Source organism: Gorilla gorilla, chromosome 18 (assembly GCF_029281585.2).
Source record: "Gorilla gorilla gorilla isolate KB3781 chromosome 18, NHGRI_mGorGor1-v2.1_pri, whole genome shotgun sequence".
Classification (NCBI taxonomy): domain Eukaryota; kingdom Metazoa; phylum Chordata; class Mammalia; order Primates; family Hominidae; genus Gorilla; species Gorilla gorilla.
In genome coordinates, this window is record NC_073242.2 from 131,268,869 (window position 1) to 131,291,572 (window position 22,704).

Sequence of the window (22,704 nt, forward strand, 5' to 3'; positions counted from 1 at the left end):
CAGTTTGCGGTGTAGATATTTCCATGTTTACTCAGATAGCAGTGTAGACATTTCCGTGTTTACACAGAAAGCGGTGTGGATATTTCCATGTTTATGCAGATAGCGGTGTAGATATTTCCATGTTTATACAGATAGCGGTGTAGACATTACCATCTTAATACAGATGGCGGTGTAGATATGTCCATGTTCGTACAGATGACGGTGTAGATATTTCCATGTTCATACAGATGGCGGTGTAGATATTTCTCTGTTTATAGAGATGGCGGTCTAGATATTTTCATGTTTACAGAGATAGTGTTGTAGTTATTTCCAAGTTTATACAGATAGCGGTGTAGATATTTCCATGTTTATACAGATAGCGGTGTAGATATTTCCATGTTTATACAGATAGAGGTGTAGATATTTACATGTTTATAGAGATGGCGGTCTAGATATTTTCTTGTTTATACAGATAGCGGTGTAGATATTTCCATGTTTATTGAGATAGCGGTGTAGTTATTTCCAATTTTATACAGATAGTAGTGTAGATATTTCCATGTTCATACACGTAGTGGTGTAGATATATCCACGTTTATAGAGATGGCAGTGTAGATATTTCCATGTTCATACAGATGGCTTTGTAGATTTTCCATGTTTATAGAGATGGAGGTGCAGATATTTCCATGTTTATAAAGATGGCGGTGTAGATATTTCCACGTTTATACAGATAGCAGTGAAGCTATTTCCATGTTTACACCGATAGCTGTGTGGATATCTCCATGTGTATACAGATAGCGGTGTAGATATTTCCATGTTTATACAGATAGCGGTGCAGATATTTCCATCTTAATTCAGATGGCAGTGTAGATATTTCCATGTTCCCACAGATGGCGGTGTAGATTTTTCCATGTTCATACGGATGGCGGTGTACATATTTCGATGTTCATACAGATAGCGATGTAGATATTTCCATGTTCGTACAGATGGCGGTGTAGATATTTCCATGTTCATCCAGATGGCGGTGAAGATATTTCCGTGTTCATACAGATGGCGGTGAAGATACTTCCATGTTTATACAGATAGCGTTGTAGATATTTCCATGTTTATAGAGATGGCGGTCTAGATATTTCCATGTTTATAGAGATAGTGGTGTAGTTGTTTCCAAGTTTATAGAGACAGCGTTGTAGATATTTCCATGTTTATACAGATAGCGGTGAAGATATTTCCATGTTTATACAGATAGCGGTGTAGATATTTCCATGTTTATACAGATAGCGGTGTTGATATTTCCATGTTTATAGAGATAGTGGTGTAGATAATTCCAATTTTATACAGATAGTAGGGTAGATATTTCCAAGTTCCTACAGATAGCGCTGTAGATATTTCCACGTTTATAGAGATGGCGGTGTAGATATTTCCATGTTGATACAGATGGCGGTGTAGATATTTCCATGTTTATAGAGATGGCGGTGTAGATATTTTCATGTTTAAACAGATGGCCGTATAGACATTTCCATGTTTACACAGATAGTGGTGTGGATATTTCCATGTTTATGCATAAATCGGTGTAGATATTTCCATGTTTATACAGATAGCGGTGTGGATATTTCCATGTTTATACAGATAGTGGTGCAGATATTTCCATGTTTATACTGATAGCGGTGTAGATATTTCCAACTTAATACAGATAGCAGTGTAGATATTTCCAAGTTCATACAGATAGCGGTGTAGGTATTTCCACGTTCATAGAGATGGCGGTGTAGATATTTCCATGTTTATACAGATGGTGGTGTAGATATTTCCATGTTTATAGAGATGGAAGTCTAGATATTTCCATGTTTATAGAGATAGTGGTGTAGTTATTTCCAAGTTTATAGAGACAGTCTTGTAGATATTTCCATGTTTACACAGATAGAGCTGAAGATATTTCCATGTTTATACAGATAGCGGTGTAGATATTTCCATGTTTATACAGATAGCGGTGTAGGTATTTCCATGTTTATAGAGATAGTGGTGTAGATAATTCCAATTTTATACAGATATCAGTGTAGATATTTCCAAGTTCATACAGATAGTGGTGTAGATATTTCCACGTTTATAGAGATGGCGGTGTAGATATTTCCATGTTCATACAGATGGCGGTGTACATATTTCCATGTTTATACAGATAGCGGTGTAGACATTACCATCTTAATACAGATGGCGGTGTAGATATGTCCATGTTCGTACAGATGACGGTGTAGATATTTCCATGTTCATACAGATGACGGTGTAGATATTTCTCTATTTATAGAGATGGCGGTCTAGATATTTCCATGTTTACAGAGATAGTGTTGTAGTTATTTCCAAGTTTATACAGATAGCGGTGTAGATATTTCCATGTTTATACAGATAGCGGTGTAGATATTTCCATGTTTATACAGATAGCGGTGTAGATATTTACATGTTTATAGAGATGGCGGTCTAGATATTTTCTTGTTTATACAGATAGCGGTGTAGATATTTCCATGTTTATTGAGATAGCGGTGTAGTTATTTCCAATTTTATACAGATAGTAGTGTAGATATTTCCATGTTCATACAGATGGCTTTGTAGATATTTCCATGTTCATAGAGATGGCGGTGTAGATATTTCCATGTTCGTACGGATGGCAGTGTAGATATTTCCATGTTCATACAGGTGGCGGTACAGATATTTCCATGTTCATACAGATAGCAGTGTAGTTATTTCCATGTTTATACAGATAGCAGTGTAGATATTTCCATTGATATACAGATAGCTGTGTAGATATTTCCAAGTTCATGCAGATAGCGGTGTAGATATTTCCATGTTCATACAGATGGCGGTGTAGATATTTCCATGTTCATACAGATGGCGGTGTAGATATTACCATGTTCATACACATGGCGGTGTAGCTATTTCCATGTTCATACAAATGGCGGTGTAGATATTTCCATGTTCATACAGATGGCGGTGTAGATATTTCCATGTTTATACAGATAGCAGTGTAGTTATTTCCGTGTTTATAGAGATAGCAGTGTAGATATTTCCATTGATATACAGATAGCTGTTTAGATATTTGCATGTTCATACAGATAGCGGTGTAGATATTTAAATGTTCATACAGATAGCGGTGTAGATATTTCCATGTTCATACAGATAGCGGTGAAGTTATTTCCATGTTCATACAGATGGCGGTGTAGTTATTTCCGTGTTCATACAGTTAGCGGTGTTGATATTTCCATGTTCATACAGATGGCGGTGTAGATATTTCCATGTTCGTACAGATGGCGGTGTAGATATTTCCATGTTCATAGAGATGGCGGCGTAGATATTTCCATGTTTATGCAGATAGCGGTATAGATATTTCCATGTTTGTACAGAGGGCTGGTGTAGATATTTCCACGTTTTTAGAGATGGTGGTGTAGATATTTCCATGCTTATAGAAATAGTGGTGTAGTTATTTCCAAGTTTATAGAGACGGCGTTGTAGATATTTCCATGTTTATACAGATAGCGGTGAAGATATTTCCATGTTTGTAGGGATAGCGGTGTAGATATTTCCATGTTTATACAGATAGCGGTGTAGATATTTCCATGTTTATACAGATAGCGGTGTAGATATTTCCATGTTTATAGAGATAGTGGTGTAGATAATTCCAATTTTATACAGATAGCAGTGTAGATATGTCCAAGTTTATACAGATGGCAGTGAAGATATTTCCATCTTCATAGAGATGGCAGTGTAGATATTTCCATGTTCATACAGATGGCGGTGTAGATATTTCCATGTTCATAGAGATGGCGGTGTAGATATTTTCATGCTCATACAAATGGCGGTGTAGATATTTCCATGTTCATAGAGATGGCGGTGTTCATATTTCCATGTTCATACAGTTAGCGGTGTAGACATTTCCATGTTCATACAGATGGCGGTGTAGATATTTATGTGTTCATACAGATGGCGGTGTAGATATTTCCATTTTCGTACGGATGGCAGTGTAGATATTTCCTTGTTCTTACAGGTGGCGGTGTAGGTATTTCCATGTTTATACAGATAGCAGTGTAGTTATTTCCATGTTTATAGAGATAGCAGTGTAGATATTTCCATTGATATACGGATATCTGTGTAGATATTTGCATGTTCATACAGATAGTGTTGTAGATATTTCCATGTTCATACAGATAGCGGTGTAGATATTTGCATGTTCATACAGATAGCGGTGTAGATATTTCCATGTTCATACAGATAACGGTGTAGATATTTCCATGTTATACAGATAGCGGTGTAGATATTTCCATGTTCATACAGTTAGCGGTGTAGATATTTCCATGTTCATACAGATGGCGGTGTAGATATTTCCATGTTCTTACACATGGCAGTGTAGATATTTCGATGTTCATACGGATGGCGATGTAGATATTTGCATTTCTTACTGATGGCGGTGTAGACGTTTCCATGTTTATGGAGATGGCGGTGTAGATATTTCCATGCTGATACACATAGCGGTGTAGAGATTTCCAAGTTTATAGAGATAGCGATGTGCATATTTCCAGGATTATAGAGATAGCGGTGTAGATATTTCCATGTTTATAGAGATGGCGGTGTAGATATTTCCATGTTTATACAGATGGCGGTGTAGGTATTTCTCTGTTTATAGAGATGGCGGTCTAGATATTTCCATGTTTACAGAGATAGTGTTGTAGTTATTTCCAAGTTTATACAGATAGCGGTGTGGATATTTCCAAGTTTATAGAGATAGCGGTGTAGATATTTCCATGTTTACAGAGATGGCGGTGTAGATGTTTCTATGTTTATACAGATAGCGGTGCAGATATTTCCATCTTAATTCAGATGGCGGTGTAGATATTTCCATGTTCCCACAGATGGCGGTGTAGATTTTTCCATGTTCATACGGATGGCGGTGTACATATTTCGATGTTCATACAGATAGCGATGTAGATATTTCCATGTTCGTACAGATGGCGGTGTAGATATTTCTATGTTCATTCAGATGGCGGTGAAGATATTTCCGTGTTCATACAGATGGCGGTGAAGATATTTCCATGTTTATACAGATAGCGGTGTAGATATTTCCATGTTTATAGAGATGGCGGTCTAGATATTTCCATGTTTATAGAGATAGTGGTGTAGTTGTTTCCAAGTTTATAGAGACAGCGTTGTAGATATTTCCATGTTTATACAGATAGCGGTGAAGATATTTCCATGTTTATACAGATAGCGGTGTAGATATTTCCATGTTTATACAGATAGCGGTGTTGACATTTCCATGTTTATAGAGATAGTGGTGTAGATAATTCCAAATTTATACAGATAGTAGGGTAGATATTTCCAAGTTCCTACAGATAGCGGTGTAGATATTTCCACGTTTATAGAGATGGCGGTGTAGATATTTCCATGTTGATACAGATGGCGGTGTAGATATTTCCATGTATATAGAGATGGCGGTGTAGATATTTTCATGTTTACAAAGATGGCCGTGTAGACATTTCCATGTTTACACAGATAGCGGTGTGGATATTTCCATGTTTATGCATAAATCGGTGTAGATATTTCCATGTTTATACAGATAGCTGTGCGGATATTTAAATGTTTATACAGATAGCGGTGCAGATATTTCCATGTTTATACAGATAGCGGTGTAGATATTTCCAACTTAATACAGATAGCTGTGTAGATATTTCCAAGTTCATACAGATAGCGGTGTAGGTATTTCCACGTTCATAGAGATGGCGGTGTGGATATTTCCATGTTTATACAGATGGTGGTATAGATATTTCCATGTTTATAGAGATGGAAGTCTAGATATTTCCATGTTTATAGAGATAGTGGTGTAGTTATTTCCAAGTTTATAGAGACAGCGTGGTAGATATTTCCATGTTTACACAGATAGAGCTGAAGATATTTCCATGTTTATACAGAGAGCGGTGTAGATATTTCCATGTTTATACAAATAGCGGTGTAGGTATTTCCATGTTTATAGAGATAGTGGTGTAGATAATTCCAATTTTATACAGATATCAGTGTAGATATTTCCAAGTTCATACAGATAGTGGTGTAGATATTTCCACGTTTATAGAGATGGCGGTGTAGATATTTTCATGTTTACCCAGTTTGCGGTGTAGATATTTCCATGTTTACTCAGATAGCAGTGTAGACATTTCCGTGTTTACACAGATAGCGGTGTGGATATTTCCATGTTTATGCAGATAGCGGTGTAGATATTTCCATGTTTATACAGATAGCGGTGTAGACATTACCATCTTAATACAGATGGCGGTGTAGATATGTCCATGTTCGTACAGATGACGGTGTAGATATTTCCATGTTCATACAGATGGCGGTGTAGATATTTCTCTGTTTATAGAGATGGCTGTCTAGATATTTCCATGTTTACAGAGATAGTGTTGTAGTTATTTCCAAGTTTATACAGATAGCGGTGTAGATATTTCCATGTTTATACAGATAGCGGTGTAGATATTTCCATGTTTATACAGATAGCGGTGTAGATATTTACATGTTTATAGAGATGGCGGTCTAGATATTTTCTTGTTTATACAGATAGCGGTGTAGATATTTCCATGTTTATTGAGATAGCGGTGTAGTTATTTCCAATTTTATACAGATAGTAGTGTAGATTTTTCCATGTTCATACACGTAGTGGTGTAGATATATCCACGTTTATAGAGATGGCAGTGTAGATATTTCCATGTTCATACAGATGGCTTTGTAGATTTTCCATGTTTATAGAGATGGAGGTGCAGATATTTCCATGTTTATAAAGATGGCGGTGTAGATATTTCCACGTTTATACAGATAGCAGTGAAGCTATTTCCATGTTTACACCGATAGCTGTGTGGATATCTCCATGTGTATACAGATAGCGGTGTAGATATTTCCATGTTTATACAGATAGCGGTGCAGATATTTCCATCTTAATTCAGATGGCGGTGTAGATATTTCCATGTTCCCACAGATGGCGGTGTAGATATTTCCATGTTCATCCAGATGGCGGTGAAGATATTTCCGTGTTCATACAGATGGCGGTGAAGATACTTCCATGTTTATACAGATAGCGGTGTAGATATTTCCAAGTTTATAGAGATGGCGGTCTAGATATTTCCATGTTTATAGAGATAGTGGTGTAGTTGTTTCCAAGTTTATAGAGACAGCGTTGTAGATATTTCCATGTTTATACAGATAGCGGTGAAGATATTTCCATGTTTATACAGATAGCGGTGTAGATATTTTCATGTTTATACAGATAGCGGTGTTGATATTTCCATGTTTATAGAGATAGTGGTGTAGATAATTCCAATTTTATACAGATAGTAGGGTAGATATTTCCAAGTTCCTACAGATAGCGGTGTAGATATTTCCACGTTTATAGAGATGGCGGTGTAGATATTTCCATGTTGATACAGAGGGCGGTGTAGATATTTCCATGTTTATAGAGATGGCGGTGTAGATATTTTCATGTTTAAACAGATGGCCGTATAGACATTTCCATGTTTACACAGATAACGGTGTGGATATTTCCATGTTTATGCATAAATCGGTGTAGATATTTCCATGTTTATACAGATAGCGGTGTGGATATTTCCATGTTTATACAGATAGCGGTGCAGATATTTCCATGTTTATACTGATAGCGGTGTAGATATTTCCAACTTAATACAGATAGCAGTGTAGATATTTCCAAGTTCATACAGATAGCGGTGTAGGTATTTCCACGTTCATAGAGATGGCGGTGTAGATATTTCCATGTTTATACAGATGGTGGTGTAGATATTTCCATGTTTATAGAGATGGAAGTCTAGATATTTCCATGTTTATAGAGATAGTGGTGTAGTTATTTCCAAGTTTATAGAGACAGTCTTGTAGATATTTCCATGTTTACACAGATAGAGCTGAAGATATTTCCATGTTTATACAGATAGCGGTGTAGATATTTCCATGTTTATACAGATAGCGGTGTAGGTATTTCCATGTTTATAGAGATAGTGGTGTAGATAATTCCAATTTTATACAGATATCAGTGTAGATATTTCCAAGTTCATACAGATAGTGGTGTAGATATTTCCACGTTTATAGAGATGGCGGTGTAGATATTTCCATGTTCATACAGATGGCGGTGTACATATTTCCATGTTTATACAGATAGCGGTGTAGACATTACCATCTTAATACAGATGGCGGTGTAGATATGTCCATGTTCGTACAGATGACGGTGTAGATATTTCCATGTTCATACAGATGACGGTGTAGATATTTCTCTATTTATAGAGATGGCGGTCTAGATATTTCCATGTTTACAGAGATAGTGTTGTAGTTATTTCCAAGTTTATACAGATAGCGGTGTAGATATTTCCATGTTTATACAGATAGCGGTGTAGATATTTCCATGTTTATACAGATAGCGGTGTAGATATTTACATGTTTATAGAGATGGCGGTCTAGATATTTTCTTGTTTATACAGATAGCGGTGTAGATATTTCCATGTTTATTGAGATAGCGGTGTAGTTATTTCCAATTTTATACAGATAGTAGTGTAGATATTTCCATGTTCATATAGATGGCTTTGTAGATATTTCCATGTTCATAGAGATGGCGGTGTAGATATTTCCATGTTTATAGATATGGCGGTGTAGATATTTTCATGTTTACCCAGTTTGCGGTGTAGATATTTCCATGTTTACTCAGATAGCAGTGTAGACATTTCCGTGTTTACACAGATAGCGGTGTGGATATTTCCATGTTTATGCAGATAGCGTTGTAGGTATTTCCATGTTTATAGAGATAGTGGTGTAGATAATTCCAATTTTATACAGATATCAGTGTAGATATTTCCAAGTTCATACAGTTAGTGGTGTAGATATTTCCACGTTTATAGAGATGGCGGTGTAGATATTTCCATGTTCATACAGATGGCGGTGTAGATATTTCCATGTTTATACAGATAGCGTTGTAGACATTACCATCTTAATACAGATGGCGGTGTAGATATGTCCATGTTCGTACAGATGACGGTGTAGATATTTCCATGTTCATACAGATGACGGTGTAGATATTTCTCTATTTATAGAGATGGCGGTCTAGATATTTCCATGTTTACAGAGATAGTGTTGTAGTTATTTCCAAGTTTATAGAGATAGCGGTGTAGATATTTCCATGTTTATACAGATAGCGGTGTAGATATTTCCATGTTTATACAGATAGCGGTGTAGATATTTACATGTTTATAGAGATGGCGGTCTAGATATTTTCTTGTTTATACAGATAGCGGTGTAGATATTTCCATGTTTATTGAGATAGCGGTGTAGTTATTTCCAATTTTATACAGATAGTAGTGTAGATATTTCCATGTTCATACACGTAGTGGTGTAGATATATCCACGTTTATAGAGATGGCAGTGTAGATATTTCCATGTTCATACAGATGGCTTTGTAGATATTTCCATGTTCATAGAGATGGCGGTGTAGATATTTCCATGTTCGTACGGATGGCAGTGTAGATGTTTCCATGTTCATACAGGTGGCGGTGTAGATATTTCCATGTTCATACAGATAGCAGTGTAGTTATTTCCATGTTTATACAGATAGCAGTGTAGATATTTCCATTGATATACAGATAGCTGTGTAGATATTTCCATGTTCATACAGATAGCGCTGTAGATATTTCCATGTTCATACAGATAGCTGTGTAGATATTTCCATGTTCATACAGATGGCGGTGTAGATATTTCCATGTTCATACAGATGGCGGTGTAGATATTACCATGTTCATACACATGGCGGTGTAGCTATTTCCATGTTCATACAAATGGCGGTGTAGATATTTCCATGTTCATAGAGATGGCGGTGTAGATATTTCCATGTTTATACAGATAGCAGTGTTGTTATTTCCGTGTTTATAGAGATAGCAGTGTAGATATTTCCATTGATATACAGATAGCTGTTTAGATATTTGCATGTTCATACAGATAGCGGTGTAGATATTTAAATGTTCATACAGATAGCGGTGTAGATATTTCCATGTTCATACAGATAGCGGTGAAGTTATTTCCATGTTCATACAGATGGCGGTGTAGTTATTTCCATGTTCATACAGTTAGCGGTGTTGATATTTCCATGTTCATACAGATGGCGGTGTAGATATTTCCATGTACGTACAGATGGCGGTGTAGATATTTCCATGTTCATAGAGATGGCGGCGTAGATATTTCCATGTTTATGCAGATAGCTGTATAGATATTTCCATGTTTGTACAGATGGCTGGTGTGGATATTTCCACGTTTTTAGAGATGGCGGTGTAGATATTTCCATGCTTATAGAGATAGTGGTGTAGTTATTTCCAAGTTTATAGAGACGGCGTTGTAGATATTTCCATGTTTATACAGATAGCGGTGAAGATATTTCCATGTTTGTAGAGACAGCGGTGTAGATATTTCCATGTTTATACAGATAGCGGTGTAGATATTTCCATGTTTATACAGATAGCGGTGTAGATATTTCCATGTTTATAGAGATAGTGGTGTAGATAATTCCAATTTTATACAGATAGCAGTGTAGATATGTCCAAGTTTATACAGATGGCAGTGAAGATATTTCCATCTTCATAGAGATGGCAGTGTAGATATTTCCATGTTCATACAGATGGCGGTGTAGATATTTCCATGTTCATAGAGATGGCGGTGTAGATATTTTCATGCTCATACAAATGGCGGTGTAGATATTTCCATGTTCATAGAGATGGCGGTGTTCATATTTCCATGTTCATACAGTTAGCGGTGTAGACATTTCCATGTTCATACAGATGGCGGTGTAGATATTTATGTGTTCATACAGATGGCGGTGTAGATATTTCCATTTTCGTACGGATGGCAGTGTAGATATTTCCTTGTTCTTACAGGTGGCGGTGTAGGTATTTCCATGTTTATACAGATAGCAGTGTAGTTATTTCCATGTTTATAGAGATAGCAGTGTAGATATTTCCATTGATATACGGATATCTGTGTAGATATTTGCATGTTCATACAGATAGTGTTGTAGATATTTCCATGTTCATACAGATAGCGTTGTAGATATTTCCATGTTCATACAGATAGCGGTGTAGATATTTCCATGTTCATACAGATAACGGTGTAGATAATTCCATGTTATACAGATAGCGGTGTAGATATTTCCATGTTCATACAGTTAGCGGTGTAGATATTTCCATGTTCATACAGATGGCGGTGTAGATATTTCCATGTTCTTACACATGGCAGTGTAGATATTTCGATGTTCATACGGATGGCGATGTAGATATTTGCATTTCTTACTGATGGCGGTGTAGACGTTTCCATGTTTATGGAGATGGCGGTGTAGATATTTCCATGCTGATACACATAGCGGTGTAGAGATTTCCAAGTTTATAGAGATAGCGATGTGGATATTTCCAAGTTTATAGAGATAGCGGTGTAGATATTTCCATGTTTATAGAGATGGCGGTGTAGATATTTCCATGTTTATACAGATGGCGGTGTAGGTATTTCTCTGTTAATAGAGATGGCGGTCTAGATATTTCCATGTTTACAGAGATAGTGTTGTAGTTATTTCCAAGTTTATACAGATAGCGGTGTGGATATTCCAAGTTTATAGAGATAGCGGTGTAGATATTTCCATGTTTATAGAGATGGCGGTGTAGATGTTTCCATGTTTATACAGATAGCGGTGCAGATATTTCCATCTTAATTCAGATGGCAGTGTAGATATTTCCATGTTCCCACAGATGGCGGTGTAGATTTTTCCATGTTCATACGGATGGCGGTGTACATATTTCGATGTTCATACAGATAGCGATGTAGATATTTCCATGTTCGTACAGATGGCGGTGTAGATATTTCTATGTTCATTCAGATGGCGGTGAAGATATTTCCGTGTTCATACAGATGGCGGTGAAGATATTTCCATGTTTATACAGATAGCGGTGTAGATATTTCCATGTTTATAGAGATGGCGGTCTAGATATTTCCATGTTTATAGAGATAGTGGTGTAGTTGTTTCCAAGTTTATAGAGACAGCGTTGTAGATATTTCCATGTTTATACAGATAGCGGTGAAGATATTTCCATGTTTATACAGATAGCGGTGTAGATATTTCCATGTTTATACAGATAGCGGTGTTGATATTTCCATGTTTATAGAGATAGTGGTGTAGATAATTCCAAATTTATACAGATAGTAGGGTAGATATTTCCAAGTTCCTACAGATAGCGGTGTAGATATTTCCACGTTTATAGAGATGGCGGTGTAGATATTTCCATGTTGATACAGATGGCGGTGTAGATATTTCCATGTATATAGAGATGGCGGTGTAGATATTTTCATGTTTACAAAGATGGCCGTGTAGACATTTCCATGTTTACACAGATAGCGGTGTGGATATTTCCATGTTTATGCATAAATCGGTGTAGATATTTCCATGTTTATACAGATAGCTGTGCGGATATTTAAATGTTTATACAGATAGCGGTGTAGATATTTCCATGTTTATACAGATAGCGGTGTAGATATTTCCAACTTAATACAGATAGCAGTGTAGATATTTCCAAGTTCATACGGATAGCGGTGTAGGTATTTCCACGTTCATAGAGATGGCGGTGTGGATATTTCCATGTTTATACAGATGGTGGTATAGATATTTCCATGTTTATAGAGATGGAAGTCTAGATATTTCCATGTTTATAGAGATAGTGGTGTAGATATTTCCAAGTTTATAGAGACAGCGTTGTAGATATTTCCATGTTTACACAGATAGAGCTGAAGATATTTCCATGTTTATACAGAGTGCGGTGTAGATATTTCCATGTTTATACAGATAGCGGTGTAGGTATTTCCATGTTTATAGAGATAGTGGTGTAGATAATTCCAATTTTATACAGATATCAGTGTAGATATTTCCAAGTTCATACAGATAGTGGTGTAGATATTTCCACGTTTATAGAGATGGCGGTGTAGATATTTCCATGTTCATACAGATGGCGGTGTAGATATTTCCATGTTTATAGAGATGGCGGTGTAGATATTTTCATGTTTACCCAGTTTGCGGTGTAGATATTTCCATGTTTACTCAGATAGCAGTGTAGACATTTCCATGTTTACACAGATAGCGGTGTGGATATTTCCATGTTTATGCAGATAGCGGTGTAGATATTTCCATGTTTATACAGATAGCGGTGTAGACATTACCATCTTAATACAGATGGCGGTGTAGATATGTCCATGTTCGTACAGATGACGGTGTAGATATTTCCATGTTCATACAGATGGTGGTGTAGATATTTCTCTGTTTATAGAGATGGCGGTCTAGATATTTCCATGTTTACAGAGATAGTGTTGTAGTTATTTCCAAGTTTATACAGATAGCGGTGTAGATATTTCCATGTTTATACAGATAGCGGTGTAGATATTTCCATGTTTATACAGATAGCGGTGTAGATATTTACATGTTTATAGAGATGGCGGTCTAGATATTTTCTTGTTTATACAGATAGCGGTGTAGATATTTCCATGTTTATTGAGATAGCGGTGTAGTTATTTCCAATTTTATACAGATAATAGTGTAGATATTTCCATGTTCATACACGTAGTGGTGTAGATATATCCACGTTTATAGAGATGGCAGTGGAGATATTTCCATGTTCTTACAGATGGCTTTGTAGATTTTCCATGTTTATAGAGATGGAGGTGCAGATATTTCCATGTTTATAAAGATGGCGGTGTAGATATTTCCACGTTTATACAGATAGCGGTGAAGCTATTTCCATGTTTACACCGATAGCTGTGTGGATATCTCCATGTGTATACAGATAGCGGTGTAGATATTTCCATGTTTATACAGATAGCGGTGCAGATATTTCCATCTTAATTCAGATGGCGGTGTAGATATTTCCATGTTCCCACAGATGGCGGTGTAGATTTTTCCATGTTCATACGGATGGCGGTGTACATATTTCGATGTTCATACAGATAGCGATGTAGATATTTCCATGTTCGTACAGATGGCGGTGTAGATATTTCCATGTTCATCCAGATGGCGGTGAAGATATTTCCGTGTTCATACAGATGGCGGTGAAGATACTTCCATGTTTATACAGATAGCGGTGTAGATATTTCCATGTTTATAGAGATGGCGGTCTAGATATTTCCATGTTTATAGAGATAGTGGTGTAGTTGTTTCCAAGTTTATAGAGACAGCGTTGTAGATATTTCCATGTTTATACAGATAGCGGTGAAGATATTTCCATGTTTATACAGATAGCGGTGTAGATATTTCCATGTTTATACAGATAGTGGTGTTGATATTTCCATGTTTATAGAGATAGTGGTGTAGATAATTCCAATTTTATACAGGTAGTAGGGTAGATATTTCCAAGTTCCTACAGATAGCGGTGTAGATATTTCCACGTTTATAGAGATGGCGGTGTAGATATTTCCATGTTGATGCAGATGGCGGTGTAGATATTTCCATGTTTATAGAGATGGCGGTGTAGATATTTTCATGTTTAAACAGATGGCCGTATAGACATTTCCATCTTTACACAGATAGCGGTGTGGATATTTCCATTTTTATACAGATAGCGGTGCAGATATTTCCATGTTTATACTGATAGCGGTGTAGATATTTCCAACTTAATGCAAATAGCAGTGTAGATATTTCCAAGTTCATACAGATAGCGGTGTAGGTATTTCCACGTTCATAGAGATGGCGGTGTAGATATTTCCATGTTTATACAGATGGTGGTGTAGATATTTCCATGTTTATAGAGATGGAAGTCTAGATATTTCCATGTTTATAGAGATAGTGGTGTAGTTATTTCCAAGTTTATAGAGACAGTCTTGTAGATATTTCCATGTTTACACAGATAGAGCTGAAGATATTTCCATGTTTATACAGATAGCGGTGTAGATATTTCCATGTTTATACAGATAGCGGTGTAGGTATTTCCATGTTTATAGTGATAGTGGTGTAGATAATTCCAATTTTATACAGATATCAGTGTAGATATTTCCAAGTTCATACAGATAGTGGTGTAGATATTTCCACGTTTATAGAGATGGCGGTGTAGATATTTCCATGTTCATACAGATGGCGGTGTAGATATTTCCATGTTTATAGAGATGGCGGTGTAGATATTTTCATGTTTACCCAGTTTGCGGTGTAGATATTTCCATGTTTACTCAGATAGCAGTGTAGACATTTCCGTGTTTACACAGATAGCGGTGTGGATATTTCCATGTTTATGCAGATAGCGGTGTAGATATTTCCATGTTTATACAGATAGCGGTGTAGACATTACCATCTTAATACAGATGGCGGTGTAGATATGTTCATGTTCGTACAGATGACGGTGTAGATATTTCCATGTTCATACAGGTGGCGGTGTAGATATTTCTCTATTTATAGAGATGGCGGTCTAGATATTTCCATGTTTACAGAGATAGTGTTGTAGTTATTTCCAAGTTTATACAGATAGCGGTGTAGATATTTCCATGTTTATACAGATAGCGGTGTAGATATTTCCATGTTTATACAGATAGCGGTGTAGATATTTACATGTTTATAGAGATGGCGGTCTAGATATTTTCTTGTTTATACAGATAGCGGTGTAGGTATTTCCATGTTTATTGAGATAGCGGTGTAGTTATTTCCAATTTTATACAGATAGTAGTGTAGATATTTCCATGTTCATACACGTAGTGGTGTAGATATATCCACGTTTATAGAGATGGCAGTGTAGATATTTCCATGTTCATACAGATGGCTTTGTAGATTTTCCATGTTTATAGAGATGGAGGTGCAGATATTTCCATGTTTATACAGATGGCGGTGTAGATATTTCCACGTTTATACAGATAGCGGTGAAGCTATTTCCATGTTTACACCGATAGCTGTGTGGATATCTCCATGTGTATACAGATAGCGGTGTAGATATTTCCATGTTTATACAGATAGCGGTGCAGATATTTCCATCTTAATTCAGATGGCGGTGTAGATATTTCCATGTTCCCACAGATGGCGGTGTAGATTTTTCCATGTTCATACGGATGGCGGTGTACATATTTCGATGTTCATACAGATAGCGATGTAGATATTTCCATGTTCGTACAGATGGCGGTGTAGATATTTCCATGTTCATCCAGATGGCGGTGAAGATATTTCCGTGTTCATACAGATGGCGGTGAAGATACTTCCATGTTTATACAGATAGCGGTGTAGATATTTCCATGTTTATAGAGATGGCGGTCTAGATATTTCCATGTTTATAGAGATAGTGGTGTAGTTGTTTCCAAGTTTATAGAGACAGCGTTGTAGATATTTCCATGTTTATACAGATAGCGGTGAAGATATTTCCATGTTTATATAGATAGCGGTGTAGATATTTCCATGTTTATACAGATAGCGGTGTTGATATTTCCATGTTTATAGAGATAGTGGTGTAGATAATTCCAATTTTATACAGATAGTAGGGTAGATATTTCCAAGTTCCTACAGATAGCGGTGTAGATATTTCCACGTTTATAGAGATGGCGGTGTAGATATTTCCATGTTGATACAGATGGCGGTGTAGATATTTCCATGTTTATAGAGATGGCGTTGTAGATATTTTCATGTTTAAACAGATGGCCGTATAGACATTTCCATGTTTACACAGATAGAGGTGTGGATATTTCCATGTTTATGCATAAATCGGTGTAGATATTTCCATGTTTATACAGATAGCGGTGTGGATATTTCCATGTTTATACAGATAGCGGTGCAGATATTTCCATGTTTATACTGATAGCGGTGTAGATATTTCCAACTTAATACAGATAGCAGTGCAGATATTTCCAAGTTCATACAGATAGCGGTGTAGGTATTTCCACGTTCATAGAGATGGCGGTGTAGTTATTTCCATGTTTATGCAGATGGTGGTGTAGATATTTCCATGTTTATAGAGATGGAAGTATAGATATTTCCATGTTTATAGAGATAGTGGTGTAGTTATTTCCAAGTTTATAGAGACAGTCTTGAAGATATTTCCATGTTTACACAGATAGAGCTGAAGATATTTCCATGTTTATACAGATAGCGGTGTAGATATTTCCATGTTTATACAGATAGCGGTGTAGGTATTTCCAGGTTTATAGAGATAGTGCTGTAGATAATTCCGATTTTATACAGATAGCAGTGTAGATATTTCCAAGTTCATACAGATAGCGGTGTAGATATTTCCACGTTTATAGAGATGGCGGTGTAGATATTTTCATGTTTTCCTAGTTTGCGGTGTAGATATTTCCATGTTTACACAGAGAGCAGTGTAGTTATTTCCATGTTTATAGAGATAGCAGTGTAGATATTTCCATTGATATACAGATAGCTGTGTAGATATTTGCATGTTCATACAGATAGCGGTGTAGATATTTCCATGTTCATACCGATAGCGATATAGTTATTTCCATGTTCATACAGATAGCGGTGTAGTTAATTCCATGTTCATAGAGTTAGCGGTGTAGATATTTCCATGTTCATATAGATAGCGGTGTAGATATTTCCATGTTCATACAGTTAGCGGTGAAGATATTTCCATGTTCATACAGATGGCGGTGTAGATATTTACATGTTCATACAGATGGCGGTGTAGATATTTCCATGTTTGTACGGATGGCAGTGTAGATATTTCCATGTTCATACTGGTGGCGGTGTAGATATTTCCATGTTTATACGGATAGCAGTGTAGTTATTTCCATGTTTATAGATATAGCAGTGAAGATATTTCCATTGATATACAGATAGCTGTGAAGATATTTGCATGTTCATATAGATAGCGGTGTAGATATTTCCATGTTCATACAGATAGCGGTGTAGATATTTCCAAGTTTATAGAGATGGCAGTGTAGATATTTTCATGTTTACACAGATGGCGGTGTAGATATTTCCATGTTTATACAGATAGCGGTGCGGATATTTCCATGTTTATAGAGATAGTGGTGCAGATATTTCCATGTTTATACAGATAGCGGTGTAGATATTTCCATCTAAATACAGATGGCAGTGTAGATATCTCCATGTTCTTACAGATGGCAGTGTAGATATTTCCATGTTCATACAGACGGCGGTGTACATATTTCGAAGTTTATACAGATAGCGCTGTAGTTATTTCCATATTTATAGAGAAATCTGTGTAGATATTTCCATATATATGCAGATAGCTGTGTAGATACTTCCATGTTCATGCAGATAGCGGTGTAGATATTTCCATGTTCATCCAGATGCCGGTGTAGATATATCCATGTTCATACAGATGGTGGTGAAGATATTTCCATGTTCATCCAGATGCCGGTGTAGATATTTCCATGTTCATACAAATGGCGATGTAGATATTTCCATGTTCATAGAGATGGCGGTGAAGATATTTCCATGTTCATACAAATAGCGGTGTAGATATTTCCATGTTCATAGAGATGGCGGTGTGGATATTTCCATGTTTATACAGATAGCAGTGTAGTTATTTCCATGTTTATAGAGATAGCAGCGTAGATATTTCCATTGATATACAGATAGATGTGTAGATATTTGCATGTTCATACAGATAGCGGTGTAGATATTTCCATGTTCATACAGGTAGCGGTGTAGATATTTCCACGTTTATAGAGATGGCGGTGTAGATATTTTCATCTTTACACAGATGGCGGTGTAGATATTTCCATGTTTATACAGATAGCGGTGCGGATATTTCCATGTTTATAGAGATAGTGGTGCAGATATTTCCATGTTCATACAGATAGCGGTGTAGATATTTCCATGTTCATACAGTTAGCGGTGTAGATATTTCCATGTTCATACAGATAGCAGTGTAGATATTTCCATCTTCATAGAGATAGCGGTGTAGATATTTCCATGTTCATACAGATGGCCGTTTAGATATTTCCATGTTCATACAGATGGTGGTGTAGATATTTACATGTTCATACAGATGGCGGTGTAGATATTTCCATGTTCGTACGGATGGCGGTGTAGATATTTCCATGTTCATACAGGTAGCGGTGTAGATATTTCCATGTTTTTACAGATAGCAGTGTAGTTATTTCCATGTTTATAGAGATAGCTGTGTAGATATTTCCGTTGATATACAAATAGCTTTGTAGATACTTGCATGTTCATACAGATAGCAGTGTAGATATTTCCAAGTTCATACAGATAGCGTTGTAGATATATCCATGTTCATACAGATGTCAGTGAAGATATTTCCATGTTCATACAGATGGCGGTGTAGATAATTCCATGTTCATACAAATGGCGGTGTAGATATTTCCATGTTCATAGAAATGGCGGTGTATATATTTCCATGCTCATACAAATGTCGGTGTAGATATTTCCATGTTCAAAGAGATGGCGGTGTAGATATTTCCATGTTCATAGAGATGGCGTTGTAGATATTTCCATGTTTATACAGATAGCGGTGTAGATATTTCCATGTTTATTGAGATAGCAGTGTAGATATTTCAATAGATATACAGATAGCTGTGTAGATGTATCCATGTTCATACAGATTGCGGTGTAGATAGTTCCATGTTCATATAGATAGCGGTGTAGATATTTCCATGTTCATACAGATAGCGGTGTAGATATTTCCATATTCATACAGATAGTGGTGTAGATATTTCCAATTTTATAAAGATAGCAGTGTAGGTATTTAAATGTTCATACAGATAGCGTTGTAGACATTTCCATGTTTACACAGATAGCGTTGTAGATATTTACATGTTTATAGAGATTGCGGTGTAGTTATTTCCATGTTTATACAGATAGTGGTGAGGGTATTTCCATGTTTACACAAATAGTGGTGAGAATACTTCCAAGTTTATACAGATAGCGGTGTAGATACTTCCATGTTTATACAGATTACGGTGTCAATGTTTCCATGTTTATACAGATCGCGGTGTAGATATTTCCATCTTAATACAGATGTCGGTGTAGATATTTCCATGTTCATACAGATGGCAGTGAAGATATTTCCATGTTCATACAGATGGTGATGTAGATATTTTCATGTTTATAGAGATTGCGTTGTAGTTATTTCCATGTTTATAGAGATACCGGTGTAGATATTTCCATGTATATACATATAGTTGTGTAGATATTTCCATGTTCCTACAGATAGCGGTGTAGATATTTCCAGGTTCATACAGATAGCGGTGTAGATATTTCCATGTTCATACAGATAGCGGTGTAGATATTTCCATGTTCATACAGATAGCGTTGTAGATAATTCCACCTTCACAGAGATGGCGGTGTAGATATTTCTATGTTCATACAGAGGGCGTTGTAGTTATTTCCATGTATATAGAGATGCTGGTGTAGATATTTCCATGTTTATTCAAATGGCTGTGTAGATATTTCCATGTTTATTCAGATGGCGGTGTAGATATTTCCATGTTTATAGGGATGGCGGTGTAGATATTTCCATTTTTGTACAGATAGCGGTGTGGATATTTTCATGTTGATACACTTAGCGGTGTAGATATTTCCAAGTTTATAGAGATAGCGGTGAAGATATTTCCATGTTTATAATGACAGCGTTGTAGATATTTCCAGGTTTATACAGATAGCGGTATAGATATTTCCATGTTTATATAGATGGCAGTGTAGATATTTCCATGTTTATAGAGATCGCAGTCTAGATATTTCCATGTTTATAGAGATAGTGGTGTAGTTTTTTCCAAGTTTACAGAGAGAGCGGTGTAGATATTTCCGTGTTTATACAGATAGCGGTGTAGATATTTCCATGTTTATACAGATAACAGTGTAGACATTTACCTGTTTATAGAGATGGCGGTCTAGATATTTTCTTTTTTATACAGATATCGGTGTAGATATTTCCATGTTTATAGAGAAAGCGGTGAAGATATTTCCATGTTTATAGAGATAGTGGTGTAGATATTTCCAATTTTATACTGATAGCAGTGTAGTAATTTCCATGTTCATATAGATAGCGGTTTAGATACTTCCAAGTTTATAGAGACGGCGGTGTAGATATTTCCATGTTCATTCAGATGGCGGTGTAGATATTTACATGTTTATAGAGAGGGAGGTGTAGATATTTTCATGTTTATAAAGGTGGCAGTGTAGATATTTCCATGTTTATACAGACGGTGGTGTAGATATTACCATGTTCATCCAGATGGCGGTGTAGATATATCCATGTTCATACAGATGGCGGTGAAGGCATTTCCATGTTCATACAGATGGCAGTGTAGATATATCCAAGTTCATACAAATGGTGGTGTGGATATTTCCATGTTCATAGAGATGGCGGTGTAGATATTTCCATGTTTATCCAGATGGCGGTGTAGATTTTTAAATGTTTATTGAGTTGGCTGTGTAGATATTTCCATGTTCATACAGATGGTGATGTACATATTTCCATGTTTATAGAGATAGCGTTGTAGTTATTTCCATGTTTATAGAGATAGCGGTGTAGATATTTCCATCTACATACAGATAGCTCTGTAGATACTTCCATGTTCCTACAGACAGCGGTGTAGATATTTCCATGTTCATACAGATAGCGATGTAGATATTTCCATGTTCATACAGATAGCGGTGAAGATATTTCCATGTTCATACAGTTAGCGGTGTAGATTTTTCCATGTTCATACAGATGGTGGTGTAGATATTCACATGTTCATACATGTGGCGGTGTAGATATTTCCATGTTCGTACGGATGGCAGTGTAGATATTTCCATGTTCATGCAGGTGGCAGTGTAGATATTTCCATGTTTATACAGATAGCAGTGTAGTTATTTCCATGTTTATAGAGATAGCAGTGTAGATATTTCCATTGATATACAGATAGCTGTGTAGATATTTGCATGTTCATACAGATAGCGGTGTAAATATTTCCATGTTCATACAGATAGCGGTGTAGATATTTCCATGTTCATACAGATAGCGGTGTAGATATTTCCATGTTCATACAGATAACGGTGTAGATATTTCCATGTTCATATAGATAGCGGTGTAAATATTTCCAAGTTTATATGGATAGCGGTGTAGATATTTCCATGTTTATAGACATAGCAGTGTAGATATTTCCAGTGATATACAGATAGCGGTGTAGATATTTCAATGTTCATACAGATAGCGGTGTAGATATTTCCATGTTTATACAGATAGCGTTGTAGATATTTCCATGTTCATACAGATAGCGGTGTAGATATTTCCATGTTTATACGGATGGCAGTGTAGTTATTTCCATGTTTATAGAGATGGCGGTGTAGATATTTCCATGTTTATAGAGAGAGTGGTGTAGTTATTTCCAAGTTTATAGAGAGATCGGTGTAGATATTTCCATGTTTATAGTGATAGCGGTGTAGATATTTACATGTTTATAGAGATGGCGGTCTAGATATTTTCTTGTTTATACAGATAGCGGTTTAGATATTTCCATGTTTATGGAGATAGCGGTGTAGATATTTCCAATTTTATAAAGATAGCAGTGTAGATATTTCCATGTTCATTCAGATAGCGGTGTAGACATTTCCATGTTTACACAGATAGTGTTGTAGATATTTACATGTTTATAGAGATAGCGGTGTAGTTATTTCCATTGTTTATACACATAGTGGTATAGATATTTCCATGTTTACACAGATAGCAGTGTGGATATTTC